The sequence below is a fragment of the Cupressus sempervirens genome, unplaced genomic scaffold, assembly GCF_028749045.1.
Source record: "Cupressus sempervirens isolate cs-2001-9-10 unplaced genomic scaffold, ASM2874904v1 CseChr00s100002_03, whole genome shotgun sequence".
Classification (NCBI taxonomy): Eukaryota; Viridiplantae; Streptophyta; class Pinopsida; order Cupressales; family Cupressaceae; genus Cupressus; species Cupressus sempervirens.
The window spans coordinates 7692399-7716253 of record NW_028322207.1 but is presented as its reverse complement, the minus strand read 5'-3'; the positions used below and the strand labels follow the sequence as shown (position 1 = coordinate 7716253).

At 33.8% G+C, this 23855-nt stretch overlaps 1 pseudogene; it reads right to left on the bottom strand.

The window, feature by feature from the left end:
• Positions 1 to 18107: 18107 nt before the first annotated feature.
• On the bottom strand, positions 18108 to 19404 carry LOC149527846 (isoleucine--tRNA ligase, cytoplasmic pseudogene; annotated as a pseudogene).
• Positions 19405 to 23855: the final 4451 nt, after the last annotated feature.

Genomic DNA, 23855 nt, shown 5'->3' with positions numbered 1-23855 from the left:
CAACAATAAGGCATAGACCATGGAAAAATCTTTACACAAATGGCCATACTGGAAGGAGTCAAAATACTCCTAGCATTTCCAACCTACAAGAACTTTAGAGTGTACCAAATGGACGTAAAATATGCATTTGTAATGGAGTTCTAGAAGGAGCAAGTGTACATTGAGACACCCAAAGGTTTTGAGAATAAACAAGAAAAAAATCAAGAGTATATACTAAGAAAAACCTTATATGGATTGAAACATGCACCTAGAGCATTGTATGAGATACATCACTCATACTTGGTAAATATTGGGTGTATAAGAACAAGTGACAACTACAATTTATACATGAAGCAAGAAACATAAATTAGTTTTATGATTGTAGAGATCTCTATTGATGACATCATCTTTAGAGGAGATGATAAACTAAGTGTTGATTTTGTTGAATCCATGAAGAGAGAGTTTAGAATGGCCATGATCAAAGAAAGCAAATTTTTCATTAGACTTCAAGTATCCCAACTAAAAGGAGGGATCTTCATAGGGCAAAAAAAATATGTGAAGGAAATCTTGAAGACATTCAATATGGAGGAAGAAAAATTGATGAGCACTCCAACGGTGACTATTTATAAGCTATTAAAGGAGGATGAAAGACCTAAAGTAAATGAGACACTTTACCAATCCATGATTGGTAAACTATGGTATGTTGTGCATAAAAAACTAGAAATAACACATGCAGTTGGAATAGTAGTTAGATTTTTTGCCAACCCAAAGGAGTCACACATGGTAGCTATAAAGAGAATCTTTATATATATAAAGGGTACTAAAGAGTATGGCCTATGGTATTCTCACAAGGGAAACTTTGAGCTCAATATCTTTACTAATGCTAACTAGGTAGAAAACATAGATGATAGAAAGAGCACAACCAATGGTGGATTCTTTCTTAGAGGAAGATTGGTTTCATGAGCTAGCAAGAAGTAGAACTTGATATCACAGTCAACAAACAAAGTAGAATATGTTATTGTGGTAATAAATTTAACTCAAGTTGTTTGAATCATATAACTACTTGAAGGAATTCAAGAAAAAAAAGGAGGAACTAGTAATTATCAATTGCAATAATACTAGTGCGATCAACATATCCAAAAATCTAATGATGCACTCAAAGAAAGAGCACATAACAATTAAGTACCATTTCCTAATAGAGCGAGTGAAAGAAAAGAGGAAATGTTGGAATATGTACCAACCAAGGAGAAACTGGATGACATCTTCACAAAGGCTCTTCAAAGGGATACATTCAAGTATCTGAGAAAGAAATTAGGGGTCTTACCCCTATCTAGCCTAGACTAAGATAAAAACAAGTAAGCATCAATCCATGATCAAGAAGTAGATAAATCTAATGGTGGATTAAGGGATTGCTCCATAAGGGGAATAGTCACAATGATTTAAATATGATACCCTTTGGCATTGTTTTCAAAGGGGAAGAAGTTGATGGGAGCACAAGAAGAGAAACAAAGTGGGAGCTAAACAAAAGAAGTTGAGACAAAAAAGTGAAAAGAGAAGTTGAGAAGCAGAAAATGAACACCAAAAGAAGTGAAGTTTAAGTAAACCCACAAAGGACCAATAATGGTCAAACTACATTGAATAATCATCTCAGGAGAGATGTTGAAAGAAGAAGAGAAAGAGAAGGAAAGGCACTAGAATGATGACAAAAATGTCTAAGTGTTGTTAATAATGCCAAAGGGGGAAATTGTTGGCATAACTATCTCGAACCTTGTAGACCGACCAGTAGACTAACCAGTGAACTCATTTTTAAATATATTGTCATTGATGTCAACGCACAAGAAGGAACCAAGACTAGTAGGAAGAAATGAATTACAAGGCACATTGATCATGAATGTGTGACTCTAGTTCACAAGGGTGATCGAAGAAAGATGAAGTACAAACCCAACATAGGCAATGAGAAAAGGATATCCAATTAGATAGATATATGCTAAGTGCTGAGAGAATGTGAGGAAGGATTCCAAGAAGAAAGGAAGGTCAATTGACCAGTGACCATACAGGATGGTTCGGCCAAGTTAGCAAAAAAAGCATGGAGCAAAATACCCATGACTACCACATCAAAAAGTGGAAAGAGGTGCACTCATCATTGCACTTAATGGTGATGAGTTGACATATCAAGGATCGATTAAAAGAATTCAAATTTGAATTATTTCCAACAAGAGCAAGTCATCAAGGATAAAAGACACTTGTGACTCCTGTATGAACATGTAACATTTGACAAGAGTGGTGCACTACTGCAACAAGAACTCAAGCTGAAAGTAGTGGTCTGAATTCAAATTTTTAATTCATAGACTAAGTTTTCAAAGCCAAGCAAGAAGAGAGCATTAAAGGAAATAGAATAAAAGAAAAAAGTTAGATTGTTAAGTGATTAGCCAAAAAGCCAAGATATTCAAGCTAAGTGTAATCTCAAAGTGTGAAGATAGTGATAGAGAGAAGCCAAATCTAAGATGTTGGTGAATGTGCTGAGGAGAAGCCAATAATCCCTAACAACACAAGTGTTATCATGTGTAAGAAAGAGAAGAGCCAAGTGCACAAGTGATTATGCATGTAGTTGCAGAGCCACAAGAAGGCAAAGCATAGTTCCATATGAATCAAAAGAGTTGAAAATGATATATTTCTACGCTAAGTGTAGTAGCTACTTTGTTAAATCATTCCATATTGTTTGCTAATATCTAAAACTTGACCTTAATAGGTTTTTTGTATTAAATCCCCTAATAGGTTGTCACATTAACTTCTGTTGAGGAGTCCTTGACCTCAGTTGTTCCTAACAGGGAAAGATTATAATAGGTCTCATAATTTGAAGTGTGATAGAAGATAAAAATTTGAAACTAGTGAGTATATTTATTCACCCCACCTTTATCCCCCCCTAGTATATTGACATGTGTTTGGACCAACACAATCTACCTAATTACAAACACTTACTCTGAATTCTACGATATCAACCAATTAACATATTATCCATCCAAAACATGTTCCAGCAACTATCTGAACTCAAGAGAAGATACTTATACCATATAGAGACCTTAGACTACCAATATCCAAAATTATGGCCACATAAGAGTAATATCTTATTCTTGTTAATCAAAATTGTCTAATTGTACACTATCTTTTGTATTATACTTAGATTTTCTTGATTAACCATAACCAAAACTGATCATAAGTTGAGCAATCTTATCAACTGGTTATGTTTCCATCAATGATAACATCTATTTTCCTTTAGTCTTAATCACTTTCCAACAATCTCCACCTTCGGTATTGATGGAAACACTTAGTGAAAAATGACTAAGTGTCAATGCCAAAACAAAACTTATCACAATAAGCTTTATCTATACATATTATTCCCTTGTTATACATTCTATATAAACTTACATTCTTCACTCAATTTTCACTACCTATACTAGGCCTATACTATACTCCCTCTTTGACATAAATGACAAAGGCAAGAATCCAAAATGATACAATATGCACAACAAAAACATGTTCAATGAAAAACTGACACAAATCTTAGAAAATATGCAAAATTAGTCTTTATGGCTGAAAAATATGTATCCTATACCTTTTTCAATTTTTTCACAATCTGTATTTCACCACAAATTGCATATGTTGCTAGCTCAGTTGCTTGGAGGTTTTTTGGTTTGAATGCTTCATAGGATTTCTTACATACTTCTAATAGCTCTAATTCCTTTTATATAGTCTCTAACTTAGGAGTGAGTAAACTTTGCAATAAGAAGAATATTTGTATCACCTTATTTCTCTCCCTTTGGAGTACACTAATTATATCCTATATCTTTCTTATAATCCCATTAAATTGTATAACACTTTGGTTGGATTTTGCAAATATTTATGCAATCTTCTCTAAGTTTTATTCTTCCTTTTTTATTCCTTTATCTACATCTTGAACATATTTTACTTAGTTGACTCGAGTGATGTACAATTTATTTCCTTCATCTACACATACCTTAATGTTTTATATATTTTCATCAATTACCTTAACATTATTTGCTATAAAAGTAGAGATCTTAAGGAACTTTTCTGCAATGTAGTCATGGTCTACTTTTGCCTTAGCATACTCCTCTAGTGAAGTGAGGTGAACATCAAAATCATTAAGAATCATGTCTAAATTTTTCAAAACATTACTTCCTTGGAAGGTCATCCAAATGGGTAATGCCTTGTGCAATCTGTCAAAAGGTTTGCTTAGAATCCTCGTATTTTTTTCTGATTTCTCTTATGATAGCTCTTTAGCCTTAGCAAATACCATTAATGATATCTTCATTAGAGCTTCTTCAGCAAAAGATTAAAGATTCTCATCCTTATCTATGCTAGCAATAAATTTACTTGAGTCACTTTCCAATAATATCACCATTCTTGATGAAGTTGAGATATTTTTTATGGTGTCCATTTTTCTTATCTCAACTTCTGCAATGTTATCCTTGATGTTAGGATAAACTATTGTATTATCTGAAGGTGTGACTGATGGAGTGTTACCATGTTCAACTATATTAATTATGATTATCTTTATTGATCACCTTCCTTATCTTTTCCTTATTCATGCCATCTTCTTTTTCTTTCCTTTCCTTTTCATTTTCCTACTATTCTTTATCACTTAACCCCTCTGCCTCATTAGTAGCTTCAAACATTGTGCCTTGAATTTCATCACTTGAAAAAAAATTATGCACACAACATTTCTTGTTCTTATTCTTCCTAAAAATAATCAAGTTTTATAGGTACATTAGAGACAAAGAAATTTGGTTACTTGACTATACTACAAATTGATTAATATCCTCTAATTCCTTAGGAGGATTCACTAACCGTTTTTTGATTGTTACTCCAATAACTTTAGTTGTAGATGTGCCCTTTTAATCAATCTCATTAACAACCTTATTATGGACTTTTATATTTCCTCTCCTATCTCTTCATACAAACCTGACATGATTTGGCAATCCTTATCTTGGGTCTAGCTTTACCCAAAATTTCTTTCATTTCATCAACTGTAACTAGTGTGCATAGATTACAAAGTATTTTCTCTACTATCCTTTGGTCCTAATCTAATTCTAATTTCATTATTACATTTAGCATATTGCCTTTTATTTCAAGAAAAATCCTTTTGAATTTCAATAGATATCTTATGACCAAATTTTAATGAAGTTATTGATCGTTGTCCTCATACCTTGCATAATATTTTTTAAGTTGATTGATCTTACCTTAATTTCTAATTCTCCATGTAATATTTCCCATATCAAGCTTCCACTTATTTCTTCCATCTTTTTTACTTACCTTTGCAACCTTTAACTTATCCTTCTCTACAATTTCTACTCTATCCTTTGGTTTATTAGCTTCCTAGGTCTCATCTATAGTTTTGTTCTTGGAAACTATTGCCTTCTTAGGACTAGGTCCTTGGAATTTAGCCTTTTTCCTTAATTCCCTTTTTTCATAAACTTCTCTAGTTTTTCAACCTCATAGGTGGTGCTATCCTATTGGATTTCCTTGTTGCTTTCCCAGGTTGTGGTTTAACCTTTATCTCAGTGACCTCAATAATAGGTATATCTTGCATCTCTCATTTTTGCATGCTTTCTACAACACTATCCTTGACAGTCTCTATACTTTTGCTTCCAATTTTTTCTTTAGAAGTATCTTCATTGTAATTCTTTGGTGTTGACCATTGTTGTTTTGTGGTCCCCTCTTTCTTTGCAATTCTTTGAACAAATTTCTCTACTTTTTCTTTCTAGAGACTTTGTAAATTTCTTCTCTTACTTGACTAAATTTATTATTGTATGTTCCCCATCTCTCTATATTAGGGTATCTTGGTGATTAAAGTAAATAAACTTCATATTGTTCAATCATCTCAAGATTTACTTTATAATCCAATGAATGTGTTTAGTTTTTTCTAGGTTCTACTACCTTCATGCAAGTGAAATATGTTTCAACCATTAAACGTATAGTTTCTATATACGTGTCAACAATTCCTTGGGTATTCTTGTATGTAGGAAATTGAATGTTAGGAATATAAATACTAGATAAAGATTTAACAAAATAAATACTAACAGCATCTATTATAAACCATAAAAGAACATAAAACAATGGAATGTAAAACCCTACAATACAACATAACTCCTTTTTTGTGTAGATCTATTCCAAGATGAGGTATGTGTTCTTAAGATTACTCAAGATTCAAAATATTAGGTATGATCAACAATGGAGGATGAAAGAGATTCAACAATGGATGATAAAGGTTTATTTTGGGGAAAAAATTGGCATAGTAAGGGTATGATTGTTATAATTATGCTCTCAAATGGGCATGATAACTTTGCAATGGATTGTAAATGATTTGTGAAGGGGAGGGGGTTCAATTTATAGGAAAAGGGGAGATGCAATGTACGGTCAATATGAAAACTTGGAAACTCCTTAAGAGTGGTCAAAATGCAAGGAAAGAAAGGCACATGGATTGTGCTTTCTCAAATGTATAGTTTTGTGACAAGTGTCACAACAAGAATGCATGATAGGAGATTAGGATATTGGAGGGAATGTGACTATTTTAAGAGTTGTAAAGGGTGTAAGAGGGGTGTAAGAGCATTTAAGGTTCACAATAAATACATTTGGTTGGGGAGTGGGAGGATGTGACAAGAGTTGACTTGGATTTGGATTAGGATTTCTTAATCCCAATACTTAAAGTTGTGTAAATTATTAGGGTTTGATTATTCTTGGATTAGGGGATGAGTTGGATGCAAGTGAGAGTGTTAGGAGAATGCAAGTGGGTTACTTAATTGATAAAGTTTAATTATTAATTGAGTGGTCTTAACATGAGTGAATGGGTTGGCTTTAGTCTAAACTTGGAGGTTAGGATTTGGTTAAGGGTTAGGCTTAGGGTAAGAATTTTAAAATAGAGGATTATTTAATCAAAATGGATATTGGGAAATTAAATTAAATATGCTTTGTACAATCATTTAATTCAATAGAGGAAGGGGGTTTAATTAATAATTAGACTATTTATTTTCAATTAGATTAGTTAACTAGGGGATGACATTAATTAATTAAATAGTTAATATTTAATTACTAGTGTCTTATAATATAACTAAATTTAATTACAAATTTATGTAACGAGATCTTGGTGTCTACAATCCTAACTCTTTGTTTCATCTCCTTTTGGAATCCCTTGAATAAACCAAATAGATCACTGATTATATTGCCTATGTACTAAATTTATAATGTTTTGTTATCAATGTTGGTGCAGGTATATCATCTCTCCATGCAGGTGGATGCATATTAGGAAAATTATAAATTATGTGAAAGAAAATATAAAGTATCAATGATTCGAATCTGAAGGTTGAGTCTTATCAAGTTTAATCCTTCTCAAATCCTCCAACAATTATTGTCTAAGGATCTCACAAATATCAGAGTGATCTTTTTCAACCACCATTTTATATGTTGTTTGAATTAGCCCTACCAAAAATTAATTAAGTCTACTGCTATAGTGCATCTTATACCCTAACATCTTGGCAATAATCCTTGCATCTAGTTGTCTTATGTTAGAAAGAGTCATGAGTACGTGTCTATCCCACTTTTTTCTAGTGTTAATACCAACTTCCTTGACCATTTTGGTTGAAACTATTATAATTCTAGATTTGTCTAACCCTATTACTAAGTGAATCAAATATTTTTTACTTATCACACCTTAACCCCCAATCTAGAAGAAATTGTCATGGGTTATAGTGAGAACTATTTTTATCCACTATGGCTCATCAAGTTCCTCATAATCCATGTATTGTAGGATGTTTAGGTTTTCTAAATGCTTAAGTTCATTATTAGAAGTCTTGTCATCATTGTATATCTTCTCTAAATCATTCCAATTGTCTTAATTATCAATGCTTTCAAACTTATACTGTATGTATTCCCTAATATCCTCAACATATAAAACAATGTCAAGGGTTTGTGAGAGTGCACCCTCGGGATCATCTTCCATAGACTTGAATGTGTGTGTTTTAAAACTCATATCTAGGTCTTTCATTCAAATTTCATATATGAGGTTTGTCCATTCTTACTAGGCTTTTAAAAAAATGATGAAATCGACTTGAATTTTATTTTGAATATATCCTATCTCCCTCTTCACACTCTTTGTAGGCTCTAGTTGCTAAAATGGTGAAAAATAAACTAATTTTACCCTTTAATTCCTCCACAAACTTATATGTCATAAATGTGTTAGGTCACATAGTACAAAAAGTTGATAACTTTGACATAACATGCTCAAATACACAACGATCATCCAAATCATTTTGGGTTGGCCTGGCTATTTGTCCTTTCTCCCTAGCTTTTCACTAGTTCATGTCTTTTTGTAGGGAGATGTTTCTTTGGTATGCTTTTAGTTACTATTGCTACTTTAAGTGATCTTTTATGACTATTCTTTTTATTGTATGGGTTTTAGGGCCCTATTAAATCTTGTTTTCCTTAATTAAAAATGTATAAAAAAATTTGAAGATAGATACTGAGTCAACAAGATATGTATAACATTTTTTTAAGCTCACATAGGTTTTTACCTCAAATTTGGGGTCTAGTAATTTTCTGATGAAGTGCTCCCTCTAAGGCCAAGGTAGGCAATTGGGTTGATGAGGATGGTCCAATTCTTGACTCTAAATCTCCTTTATTTTCCAAGACATTTTACTCTTTTCCATTCCATACTTTCCCATTATCATTGTTGCTTTCCCTCACAAATGCTTTGTTGATGTTCTCATAATTAATTTGATTTATAGTGTTGTTTCTCCTTCTATTATTATTGCTTCTTCTAGCATTAGGTGCTCTTATATTTCTCACAAATCCATTAAATTTTGTAATATCTAGTTGTGCACCCCAAATTATTACATTTGTAACATATAACCAAAAAAAATTCCATATCATGGTTCATCTTGACTTACTTGTAGCTTGCAATCTCTAGCGACATGTCCAAATTTGTTGCACTTGTAACATATGACACCATTGGATATAACATTATAGTTTCTCAAAAGTGTTCTTGCATTAGTATTTGATCTTTGATTTTTTCTTCTATTAGTTTATTGATTAGGTCTTTAACATTCATGCGATTCAAGTCCATAAAGAAAACAATTGAAACAATATCCATTAATTGGTTTAGCATCATCAAAATATGATTAAATTTATTGTAGATGTAGAGCGATGAGTTTATAAATTTGAACTAAATTATTAATCTATGATTGAATATGTGTAGGTTTAAATCAAATATGATGATTTAAAACTTATGCCAATATATAGGAGCAATGTAATTTAGTATTCACAAATAGTGAATATTATAAGTTTGATATGATTAATATTATTCTCAATATACTCTTGATAACATTAATGAATTTCAATGTATTTTAGGTAGATGAATTCTTGATTATACATTATTTCAAATGGATATGTCCTTGAATGGACATGTCTCTACAAGTTGGAGACACGTCCATTCAAGTCATGTCTCCCAGAATGTGTCAGTTCATTTCAAGGATGAAACATGATCATAATCAAGATTAGTTAAGACAACATCCTAAACTAAAATAGTATATAAATTTGTGATCACCGATCATGGGATATTAATCATATTTAATGTGATTGAATATTATCTGTAATCAATGAAATATTCATAGATAATCTGCATGATCAAATTTTCAAATATACTTGGCATGACTATGATTTGGTATATGGATGATGAATGGTTTTCCAATCTCTCTCCCCCCCCTCTTTCTCTCTCTACACACATGTGCATGCGTGCGCAAAATTCATGTATCTAACCATAGCTATCATACTTTAACACTCCCTCTTAGCTAGGGAGGATAAAGATCTAACCAAGTATATATCACAATAAGCCCATCTACTGTGAAAAGAGATATCACCTAACTCATGACATATGAGGATATAAAATACTCAAGAATTTCAAGTCACGTAACATTCCTCTTATATGTAGCCATGTTGTGGTATGTGCATTTACATCATGTCTCATAATCTCTACAACAAAAAATCATGGCATATCCATGGATACTACATCACATAATATACACCATGATTATGTCATAAAGAGATTAATGATCTACAACTAATATCAAGTCTCATGATATCTATCAAAATGTCTAAGAGATACTAACTATCATGACATGTTCATGAATATCAAATCATCATTATATTTGAACTAATCATTGTAAAGTCATCACCTAAAAATGTTAGATACAAATGTATATTACTTGAATGATTTTCCCCTTACAATTATGTACATAAGGGGGCCCTTAAAGTCATAAAGTTACACATATGATAAAAGAGTTTACAAAGAGTCACTATAGATTCTCTTAGGTGGTACTGTCATGGTGTCACACACATGACATCCACCATGAACCATATCAGAGGGTGGATCCATCACAACTACTCCAAAAGGATGGAACAAGTATTTCACTTTAAGCTTATTTCTCATGAAAAATAATCCAATAAAATTATATTTCAAGAAATCACTGATGCTAATACTCCTTCTCATCAAGGGTTTCATTCTACACAAGCCCAAGCTAGTCTCTAATCTAGTATGAGACTTGGTGAGAATATTAGTCGGTTATAATTTAGTGATAAAGCACCTCATTTAGAACTCATCTCCATGGTCTACTCCCTATGAATCACTATGGTCAAAGGTCCACTTGGAAAATATTCTAGCAACTTTGTAACAACAATAATTTTAGGAGTAGTTTATCATACATAAATATACTTGTCTGATTTCATAGTAACATGAGTGAATGCAATAAACTAATGATTTATCCTCAGGCTTGGCAACACCAACATTTATGATAATGTGTCTTCTATCTGAAGCTCCAAGTACATGCATCAACCTTTTGACCTTCTCATCAAGATATCAACCTTCTGACCTCCTCATCCAAGGTTTCCTCTGTTAGAGTGTTAGACTCCCTCTGAATAAGTATGATTAGGATCTTTAGAATTAAATTAAACATTTCCTCTATTTTCTCCCTCTCTTTGTCCAAGATTGCTTATTATAGAATATTAGAATCCCTCTTGATATAGAAGGATGCTCTCAATCAAGAGCGTCACTTTATCCAACATGATCATTAGAATCCTAGATCAAAATGTCTTTGGAGCTATTTTCATAGGATCAAGTCCTAGAAAAAATAGTTATATGACCATCTTGATATTTGACCAAAACCTAATTACAATCTTCTCCCTCTCATTAGAAGAGCTCATTGTCTTGACTTTATTTCATAATCTTACATGTTATCACCCACAAAAATGCCTTAGCAATATTCCTAATGCACCTTCTTCTTTTCCTGGAAGAACACCCCTGCACATCCTTGATACAAGTTGCTTCAATGAAGGTCCATATCCATCAAATCAAAACCACCTTCTTAGATTCATATTTGAAATGTCTCCCCTCTAAGGATGGTTCAGATAGAAATGGAACATTGGTTATTATTCCCTCCCACAATGTAAAATTCATACTCTTAGATTGTAACTTTTATTTATTTAATCTTCCTTGCAATCTGTGAATTGTTCTTGCACTTGAAGATTCATATTTTCTTGAAATGTACTCATAATAGGAATAACAAAGGGTATATTATAAATGGCCTCTTGGCTAACAATTGTGCCACGATTATATGTACCACTGTAAAGTCCCCTTATGAGAATTTAGAAAAATTACTATCAATAATAATGCTCGTGTGCCACTAAGATTGCTTGTGCTAGAGTTCAAACATATTTTCCATTTTTGTGTTCCCTCATGCATTTAGCAAAATCCATGACACAATTATGCTCATTGGAATACATACTTTTCTCATTAATAAAATCACTATATTGTAGGATTTGATCTACGTAATGTATGTCATGTGAAAACCACTCCACTATAATTTTGAATGACTATAATAACCCCACATTAATTGTTACCCATAAAACATTTAATTATTAATGTGTTTGTTTCAACGCCATATTCTATATCGCTGAATATTTTTGTGGAATTTTCAATGCAACATGGGACAAAGATTGGAAGGCAACTCTCTTGTCTTACAAAAATCACAGGTTTCTCTTTTATCATGTTAAAATATGATTTGCAACCTTCCTCATTGTTGTGAATCCAACATAGAGTGTCAATCACAAAATAAAGCATAGAAATTCCTTCCTCAAGCCATCAACATTCCTTAGTAAACACACAAAGATCACAATTTATATGCTACTACTTTTCCATTTTAATTTTACACTTCACAAGCTATAGGAAATTAATTGTAATTCAAGAACATAAATTTCTAATTTCTCTTGCTCTTCCTAACTATTTCCTTCAGTTTCTTGCCAAGAACAAAGACTCATTCCTCAAAGTGAAATAGATCATCAATTTTGTAGCCAAGAACTTATGGTGTTATTGATTATTTATCTATTATGCCACGTCATTTGAAATTCATAATAGTAAATAGAAGGCTCACACCATATCCAAATGTACATCTTTTGAAAGTAGAAGGCTTATGAAGAAGAAAGAATTTGACGCCTTAAGACACTACAACTCTAGTTGTTCCTAACACTTCTCATTCCACCTCCTCTAAACATTATTTGAGAGAATTCTTAATCCGTTATGTCTAAAACATATCTCAACATGCTCAAATAGATGGCGGACAATGTGGGTAATCTCTTGAAGGGGAATGAGATTGATAAAGGGCAGGACTCCCCTCGAGTGGCAGAGACTCAGGGACCAAGCAAATGTACTCATGTTCATTCTAAGAAGAATGAGGATGTTAGTAAGAAGGACGAGGTGAAGGCTAGTGCTGATAATATGCATATTCTGGAAAATCAGGTTGCTGACCTGATCAAGACTTCTTAGCTAGTTGGTTGTTGTTCCTTTATTGTTCTTTTGCTATCTTTTCCAACTCTATCTTGAGTGACCTCATGGTTGTTCTTTTTGGAGGTCTGTTTCATGTTGTCTTGCATTTCTTTTCTTTGATGTTTACATCTCTTGTTTATCTCTAGACTTTTGTTTTTTTGTAAAGGTTTCGAGTCCTTTAAAACCTATTTTTACTTAATCAAAACATATCTCAACATGAATTGCGACTCTTTAGCACCATATTGACTCCAAGAATTATTAGGATTAATTATTTGTCTTTCAAAGCATCATTTCAATGTTTCCCAGTGATTTTCACACATCGTTGTAGACTCTTCATTGTAAACTCTTACAAAAAATCATCGATTAATTACCGAGATATAAATTCATCAAAGCATATTGATCTTCAATATAATATCCACCCAATATAACCACGACTTCAGATTGAAAAATGTGGAAATAATATGCAATAATCTTTATGTCATCCATTGAATATGAATTTATCATCGTCAATAATAACAATATTCTCAAATCCTTATGATGGATAAGTGCCACGAAAAATACATTTTGATTCAATATTTTATTTTGGAGATCTTATAATGGTCTTGTCTCATTGACCACAAAGATAAGTAATTCTCATTGTAGTCAAATTTCTCCATAGAAGAGTAATATTTCATTTGCAAACATTTTGAGGGTTGATAACATCTTAAAATAATTTGGGTTGCTAATATAGATGATTTATCAAATAATATGAAAGCTCGCTAGTCTGACATTATATAATACAATATACAAATTGTGAACTTTGAATAGCCTTCAAATAAGGGGGAAACACCTTTATATTGTAAACATATGTTACCTTCTCAATCTATCTGCTCATAGACTAATCCATATTGCTTCTAACACTGCTTATTTTATCCTTGAGCTTCATCAATGACATTTATACTCTGAGTACAAAGAGTTTGATATTTTTTGCTGCAAATTTTTGTTAGGGAACCATTACAAGGACTAAGACATTGGAGGATGTCATGCTGAGAACTGGCTCAAGAATGATTACTTTGTACATGTTAATATTGAAATGCATGCTTGGGGAAAGTTATTGAATGTTAGATAGATAACAGGTCCCACTTGAGCATACTCATTGGGAGCTTCATGTTGGAATCTAATCAACATGTAGGCAATACATATGCATCTGATATGATCAACAATACCAAATGTTACTATTGGAATTTTAAAGGACACTATCCATTTGGTAAATACAAACAGTGCTAGTGATTATTTTGATTAGATCTGCAAAACGAAAGAGAGAGAAATAAGCTCTATCCCTGCATGGATTTTAATTTGGTGCTCTTAGAAGTTGTTTAATCGTAAAGTAGAGAAAACTTATGCTTTAAATAATTTGCACTCTCTAGTCTAAACAAATCTTCTTTAGCAAGGTTTTGATACTATGTTAAAATAGGATTAGATTTATTGGAAATCTAGATTAATGAATATAATTTATATTTCTGAATTGAATTATTAATTTCTGATTGAATATATGTAGATTTAAATCACAACATGAGGATTTTGAACTTATGTCAATATATAGGAGAAAAGTAATTTAGTGTATTAGTAAACAATTTTTTCCTTTTAGATTTAAAGTTTGGAGAAATTTTTTTGATAAACTAACAGATTGAAATTCCTTGAATGTGTAAGGAATTTCTCTACTTAGTATTATTTCACAATACTATAAGGTGTAGCAACCGGTTTGAAAAGATAATCATTAATTCCTCCTCTGAGGAAAAATCTTCCCAACGAGTATGTTAAAGAAAATACTGAAAAAACATAAACAATCAATTCATAGAAATGAATTGAATGTGCAGATTGAAAAACCACTTAAATTTTATAACCAAGATCATCCACATGATTAATCCCTATGAAAATGATTTAAAATCTACTTCTATCAATTATCAATTTGAATTCTCTCGACTTCAATAGCAAGACTTCAAATTGCAATAAGACAATGTAAATCTTTTTACAAATGATAAGTCTCCTCAAGGATAGAAATCATTTATAGAAGAAACAATATTATCTATTCCAGAAAAGATTTAAAACATAAAATTGCATAATCTTATGTTTTCTTATTACAACCAAAATTTTGCATCAAAGTTTTCTTTTCAGAATGCATATAACAAATCCAAAAGTATTTCTAGTTTTGCACCGACCGAGAGTCGACCCTTTTACAAAACAAATTCTTGCTTTTAAAGAAATCCTACCCGAGTCATTTTTCAACTCCCCTAACTCCCTTTCCTTAAAATCCCTTTTCCAATCCAGTACAACTTTTCCACAAATACCTTCTATTACAATAATAATTAATTCTTTAAAGAATTAATCATTTGAATTTTTCTTTCCAATTTACCCTACCCCAACCAAATCATCTAATTTACCATTTTTATTTTCATGATTACATTACAATTGTAATAATTAATTCTTTCTAGAATCTATTATGTGAAAATTCATATTACCTTAAAATAGTTTGACATTAATTATTTTGCATGTAGTAATATTTAATTATTTAAATAATTAAATATAATACAAAATAATTAATAATGCTTGTACCTTGAAAGTATTTAAATTTTAAATTTTGGAAGGGGTAATACTTATGGTTTCAGGGCCCTAGGTAACAGCGGCTGCATCCTGTACAGGATGCAGAGAACTCCAGAATCTTTAGATGGTCCATTGCCTATTAGCTGGGTCATAGAGTCATTTATCTTGAATACTGAAAGCCGTCATTTTGGTTTCAAGGTTGGAGCTTGAACAAAATCTTTAGTCTCTTCAAGAGCTTTCTAAGTTCAACACATCTCTGTCTGCTACAACCTCTTGAACAATTGAAGAAGGAATCAGCCATATGATATCTCCAGTTCTAATGTTTCAGACTAATATGACCACTCTCTTCATTCCCAACAACTTCCCATTCGTTCTCTACCCTTTGCACACTTTTCTTATGTAGAAGAGTAAGGTTTTGAATATTGGATGTATGTGAGTCATTTATAATAATAGTAGGTGTTTCTGTATTGTTCACCGTAGTCATAGAAATAGGAATCCATATTCGGTGGTTGCACAACAAATTTTACTACAACAAACTGGACTTCTCTTATTCATTTTTCATACATATGATGCTAAGGGTTACCCAGTTCAACCTAAATTCTCACCACAAGCAAGCCCACTAAAATATATCTGCAATCTTTCTCAAGACAAAACTAATAGTAAAATAGTAGCCACCACATATCCATGGGCAGTGCAAAGTCTATGTCGTTGCTCGCCATTCTGGATTGTATAAGCTTTTTGGAAGAGTGAACACCTTGGTGGAATTAATTGGAACTCCAACTAAGAAATTGTCGATTAACACCATGCAGAAACAACTTATTTGCAATAACAACATCAGAAAATGCTTTGCAAAATTGTGCGGATGGGTATTGCCTACAAGTGAAGGGAGATACGGATCCATGAAGGGCACATCAAAAATATGATCACTTGACACAAAATTGGCTGATTTGTTTTCAGACTATTCAAATTCACGAGCCACAAACCTAGAATATTCTTGGGAATGCTGAGCAATGTCAATTCCTATCACAACTGGCTGATAGATAAGTTGATTTCTTGAATGTGTGGCATGCCATAAATGATGCACATTAGCTATAGATCAAGTCTCAAAATTATTGCTTGCGCATTTGGAACAATCATCATGGTTTTGACTTTCCAGCTTGTACCTCTTTCTATAATCTCATCTGGAAGCATCATTCTTATTTGTAGAGCCTTAATATTTTTCTTGCAACATTAAGATGCCATCACATGAAATCTTTCTTGTTGTAGAATTTGACATTACTCCTATCAGGGACTTGAGTATTCATGAAGTTGATATATATCTTTCCTTCACATAGACATGCCTTCATTATTTTACCATGCATTCTTCTTTTTGACTCAAGATGTTTCTTGACAAAGGTAGAGCACTCACGGTTTGAAATGGGGGATTATTGCACATGACAATGCTCACTACATATTTTAACCTTTTTGAGTCCTTTATCCCTTAGCTTCATATCATTGTAGTGATTAAAGATCATGGTATTGATAATTGGAGCACCTGATAAGTTGATGAGAAATGTTATATCTGGATGAACACTCTCAGAATGAGAGTCATGACTACGTTCTCACCTTCCATGAAAATCACCAACATCTCGGCAATGAGTATTTAATTCAGCCAAATTTTTAATCTATTTTTGGATGAATAAGTTGAATCATCATCATCAAATGCCATATTGTTGCACAAGAAACATTTATGAGAAATAATTCTTTGCATTCCATTCTGTGTTTGACATTTCCATGCTCAATTGTAATCGACATACCATTTTGTCCATGTGCACAATCCTGTGCACTTCAACAGAAGATGTGCTTCAATTTGTTTGCTAATGGGCAGAATTGATGAACATGAGATGACTAGAGTAGCAAATATTATTTCTAGGTGACTTGTCTTATCTTCCAGCCATCACATCTCAACCCTAATTAGGGTTAACACATTTTATTGTGACACTTCATGATTAATTAGGGGTGCTAGGGAAAGTTGACCTTTGAAAACAAGATACGAATCTAAGATCTTCCTCTTGTGAATGGCTTGAACCATCATTGCCAACCTCACCTATGCTTTAGTCAAGGCTCTTCAATAATAAAATGAGTAGGTTTGGTTGTATAATTTGATGACTGATGAGAATATGCATATGTCAATGCCTTCTCCCATACCAAAGGTACCTTCTTCTTTTTTTATAATTTCACCTTCGTTTTTCTTTGGGCATGAATTCCTTCATATATTTTTGCATTAGATACTGAAGATCTTGGTTCTCCTTGAACATTTGGTTTCTTCTTACACAAACCAATCATTAGATTCTCACAAGAGATCTCATGCATATGGCTGGTAACTGACCTAAACTGTTCAATATGCATAATGCTTTTTCGCATCAGTTATATACTAAAAACCATTTGAAATCTGGTAGCTCCACATTTTTTGAGTGTCCACCCACGAACAACCATAGTTGTGGAAGATGGAATGGTGTGTACACTCCTGATTTATCTATCATCGACATTGAATCTCATCGAGCCTCCATCATTGAGAATTCTTTCTGATTATTAACATGCTCAAAGTTATGAGCACCTTCACAAAACTCTTTGTGGATTAGAGAGCTTCTATCTGTTGGAAAAAGTCACACCATCCATGAATCTAATCAAGGCCTTCTGCAATGAAATGCCCTGGAAAGTTGCTCTAAAAAAAACTCCTTGTCCTCAAAAGGATAGTGAATATAAGCGTAAGGCATTGATCCACTCTTGAACCAGCAATCAAAAATATCATCAACGCGCTGGAGGACACCAAAATTAGGACCTCTACCAAATGGAATTGTGATGTGATCTATTTTATGCCAGTGAATATTAGTCACCTTGACACCTGAAAGCTTTTCCAAATTTTCAATTGAACCTATGATTATTCTTTCCTATCCATCATCATAATCCCTGGCATTCTCCAACCAATTGTGAAAGTGCTTTTCCTTCACATAGTTAGGAACCTAATATGTCTCTCTGTTGTTCTCCAAAAGTTTGTCTTTAATCTTCTCCACTACAACAAACCAGCTTGGTACAGCCCTATAAAGCAAAGGTGTTCCTGATCTCCAACAGAAGGGATAGGAATGCATTATATTGCCTCAACTAACCAATCTTCCCTTAGCCTTCAAACTAGCTATAATATCCTTGTCAGCATCTTTTACATATCGGCCTTTGAAATCAACAATCTTTTCTGTAAAGTGCCCATCTGTGTCCACTGGGACTATAAGATCCCCACCTTTCTTAATAATACTCGCATCTAAACAGACATGATAATCATCTCCTCCAAATGAAGGAGCACAATGCACTACCCCAATGCCACTATCATCTATTACATAGTTATCAATAACAACTCTGAAGGCAACATCTGATAGCTCTAAGAAGAAGTCAAACACTAGCTGGTACCTTTTACCAACCAAAACAGAGCCTTTAAATGTTTCCAACAATTCATATGAATTAGTATCCAATGCAAGTCCTTGTGTTTTTACCTCCTAATTACCTTTTGGGTTGCCTTTTGCTTTTAATCTTGAATCTTTTGGTTTTGAAATAGGGCCATTAGAAACATTTGTTTTTACCTTCTTTACTAGCAACTGAGATAAGTGAGACACCGCAAGGATGTATGTTGCCCCTATTGTCTTGCTTTTGACCTTTGCATAGTAAAAATTTGCATTAACACATAGTGCAAGATTACTAGGAAGAGTCCATGGTGTAGCAGTCCATGCCAAAAGAGCCCCGTCATCCATGTCATCTTTTCGCAGGAAAGAAACTATCACTTCTAGATCTAACACATCCTTGTAATTTAGTCTAGCTTCAAAATTTGATAGAGGGGTCTTGTAGCCTATGTTGTATGGCATAACCTTGAACCCTTGGTAAATCAAATCTTTCTCCCAAAGCTACTCAAAAACCCACAAAAAGCTCTCCATCACCATCAAAGGTAGAAGCTAGTAAATTGCAAGCAGCTTCTCAATTCATCATCCATATTTTGCGGGCATGTCTACCAATATATTTCTATGTAATTCTCCCAATTTCACCAAACAAGTAGAAGTATCAGAAGTCAATAGCAACATTTAATCACCTTGAACCAACAAGGAAGAACAAGAGGGTATAAACATAAATCCTTCCATGTTAAATGACATATTCTTGTTTCAAACTAGATGATGGCAGCATATATTAATATTTCTACTCACCAACATATAGATATTAGAAACATTGTCTCCCATTTTTGTTAATCACTTCTTTTACTCTATCTTTTGATATTTTAGACATGCCATGATTTGTTAGTTGATTAGCCAAATTGATGAATACAAGGTGATTATAATGGAAAATGGTTATTTCCAACTAGCCTCTCTTATCTTCCAACCAATACATCTCAACCCTAGTTAGGGTTATCACATTTTTATGTTTTTTCATATGTCATCGACATTGAATATTGGTTAGCCTATTTCATTGAGAATTCTCTCTGCCCAAAGTTATGAACACTCGATAGACAAGGTACACATGTTGCCCAGTAAAACAGATTCTTTTTCCTATGAACAACTAACCAACGTAAAACCATTTTTGAACTATTTCATATGTGTTGCACTAGTTTCAAGTCCAAGTGTCTTCCTTTGATTTGATGCTATTTACCTCAAACAAAAAGGTGACTATAACCAACAATAGGTAAAATTTGACCCATATTCCAATACAAAAGGATTGCAAGTGTTCATCAACTCAAGAGACTCCCCTCTTTCAAACAGTGATTTCAAACTATAGTTTATCACCAAATATTTGTCATTGTAGATTAGTCTTTTATCTTAGAGTAAATAATTATTATTTAAGCTTTTACTTAAGTTTACTTAGGTTAATGCATTTATTTATTAGTTGTAGTCTAGGAGTTGTTGACAACACGAGAATTTGTTCCTATCTAAATCATACTTATCCTCTCACTTTGATCGAGGATATTCCACCTTTTATGGACGTATGCTTCATTGTCAACCTTATCTTCTAACACTTTCCAGCTTGTTCTACAAGCTTCCTTGAGGCCCTTATATTTGGTCTCTCTCATTGCAAATTCATATCATTTTTCACATAGCAAATTTCATTTTCTTATTGTGAAATATCTTTTCTTACTTTGTTGAATTGCTCCAAGCTCTTGTTTCTTCCTTCTTCAGTTTCTCCTCAGCAAGCTATTTGCATGCAAGTGATCTTGGCACACTATGAAGTTGGCTTAATTATTATTTACACTTTTACTTAAGTTTACTTAGGTTAATGCATTTATTTATTAGTTGTAGTCTAGGAGTTGACAACACGGGAGTTTGTTCCTATCTAAGTCATACTTATCCTCTCACTTTGATGGTGGACGTATGCTTAGTTGTCATTCTTATCTCCAAGCATCTTCTAGCTTGTTCTAGAAGTCTCCTTGAGGCCTTTATATTTGGGCTCTCTCATTGTATTTCTCAACTCATTTTCAAGGCATATTGTATAGCAATACATTTTCCTTTGGTTGCAATATTTTCTCTCTCAGTTTGTTTAATTTCTCCAAGCTCCACCCTTCCTTCTTTGGTTTCCCTTCAATAGGTTATTTGCATGCAGGTGATCTTGGCGAGCTGTGAAGTTGGCTTTCATCAACTTCTACATGGTATCAAAGCCTCTCTGTTGCTTCCTCATTGAAGGTTTTTTGAAGCCACGATTCGGAGAGACAAACACTAGTTTGTTTGTGCATTTTTCTTCAATTGGAGGGAAGAGTGATTTTTTGGAGCACTTTGGGTCTAAACAAATGCTACCGTTGAGTACAGAAGGCCCGTTATAGTTAGGATCCATATAAAATTTATCCATTTTGGAGAAAGTTGATATGGGAGGTAAAAAAAAATTGTCTAGGAGGCCGTGCGGACCTGTACAGATGATTTCGTATGAAAAAAATTTAAAATTTGATTTTGGTGTCGCTGCCCAATGGCCACCAGCACTCTGCCACTGCACCACCCCCACATAGCTAGTACATAGCCTAGGAGTTGTCATAGTCAATCGCACCACCACAGAACCACCATGGCGACACCACAACCTGGTTGCCGTCGGCGGGCCTCCCACCAGCCACCATGGCCCGTGGCACCGTTGGCTTCTACCACCCTTGTGGCCACTGCCATCAATGGTGCTTCCTCCATTGCTGCCCTTGTAGCTCCTACACCTCTGCCAATAGCTAAGCAATATTTGGCACAGTCTGCGGGTGCCACGTTGGCCCTTGCTATGTGGCCCCTACCACATCACCTGCGACACATTAGCAACCACCACGTGGATGCCATGTGGCATGCCACATGGCTCTTTTTTGTTGTGATAGCCCCGTAGCCATCAATTTTAATTGAGTGATTTGCTGACATCAGCATGATGTCATCACTACATCATCAACACCTTCCTACCAACACTCCATGTCCCTTTTTGGCCTACTCACAATTTTTTGGCCATAACTTAAGCATACAGAAGTATATGTCCGATCTGAAAGAAGCACCTAAAAACTAGTTCTAAGACAGAGACATTGGTGTAGGTATTTTTAGGTTTTGATGCAGTTTTGTGGCTCATTTTTATAGTCAAAGTTCAAAGTTCTATTTTTCACTTTGATAAGCTTTTCTTGTGCATCCCATCTTCATTTTTTGAAAATGTTATATTTTTGGAAAGTTGGTTCTGTCATCTTAATAGAAATGTTGTCATTTCCTTCAGATTCTACCCCATGCTCTTTCTATCATGTTTTTGGTATTTTTTCTTTATGGTGGGTATCTTGGGTGTTCCAGGTCCGTGGATTATTTTCATGGCATGGGATCTTTTGTTTTGGGTTGTACTAACTTTTGTATCAGCTTTTTTCCCTTTCTGATCATTGTTGATATCATTTGTAAGCATCTCTATGCAAACGCACTAAGATAAAGTGCCACTCTCGCATTTTAGGTTTAGGAACATTGTTTTGAGATAGTTGTACTTGCACTATTTTATAAAGCACCCTATGGGGATAGTTGTTGCCATTTTTGTGCCCTCTTCCTTTGTCAAGTGAGTGTCCCTTCCATGACATTAGCCCCATGCAGAGTCGGTGACCGTGTCTTTATAGGTGTTTGTACCTCTTCAACTCTCTCGTCATTCTTAGTTCTTTCTGCAAAGGATTATGGCCCACTTTCTCAGTTGCCTATCATCTCACCCCATCTGTATTAAAGGGGGTTATTCTATTGTTTTAATGCTTCCTTGGTTTGATGGTTCGATAGTGTGAGCTATGTATTTAGTATTTGATCCTATATACTAGGTGATTGCAGTGGCTGGCTACCTATGCATTTCGGTGAGATGCATCATCTACCATATAGACACTCTCAGTTTGTGCCTTCTATTTTCTGTGGAGGATCTTTAGATCAGCAATTTCTTTTTGATAGATTTTGTAGCTTTTTCATGCTTTAGTGATGCTCTTTATGATCTTCTCTTTGTTCCTATTTGCTGGGACATTCCACTAGCTGGAGGCTTCTTCAATCCTTCACTAGGTTTTCTTACCTCTTTTTGTAGGAGGGTTTTTCCCATGAGGTTTTCTCTCTTTCTCCATTTTCAAAGGTTGCATTTCTTTGCATTGTACATGGGTACCTAACATGGCCTCATTGTCAAAACCCATTCTGCATTTCATCTTAGTTGTTGTAAGCTTAAGTGCATTCCCCTAAGTTGCACTTAAGGGGGGTGTTAGAGTAATTAATTATTATTTACACTTTTACTTAAGTTTACTTAGGTTAATGCATTTATTTATTAGTTGTAGTCTAGGAGTTTTTGACAACACGAGAGTTTGTTCCTATCTAAGTCATACTTATCCTCTCACTTTAATCGAGAATATCCCACCTTTTGTGGATGTATGCTTAGTTGTCATTCTTATCTCCTAGCATCTTCTAGCTTATTCTAGAAGTCTCCTTGAGGCCTTTATATTTGAGCTCTCTCATTGTATTTCTCAACTCATTTTCAAGGCATATTGTATAGCAATATATTTTTCTTTGGTTGCAATATTTTCTCTCACAATCTATTTAGCTTCTCCAAGCTCCACTTTTCCTTCTTTGGTTTCCCTTCAATAGGTTATTTGCATGCAGGTGATCTTGGCAAGTTGTGAAGTTGGCTTTCATCAACTTCTACATGGTATCAAAGCCTCCCTGTTGCTTCCTCGTTGAAGGTTTTTTGAAGCCACGATTCAGAGACACAAACATTAGTTTATTTGTGCATTTTTCTTCAATTAGGGGGAGGAGCAATTTTTTGGAGCACTTTGGGCCTAAATGGATGCTACCATTGAACTAAGAAGGCTTGTTATAGTTAGGATTCATATAAAATTTGTCCATTTTGGACAAAGTTGATCCAGGAGGCAAAAAAAAATTGTCTGGGAGGCTATACTAACCTATAC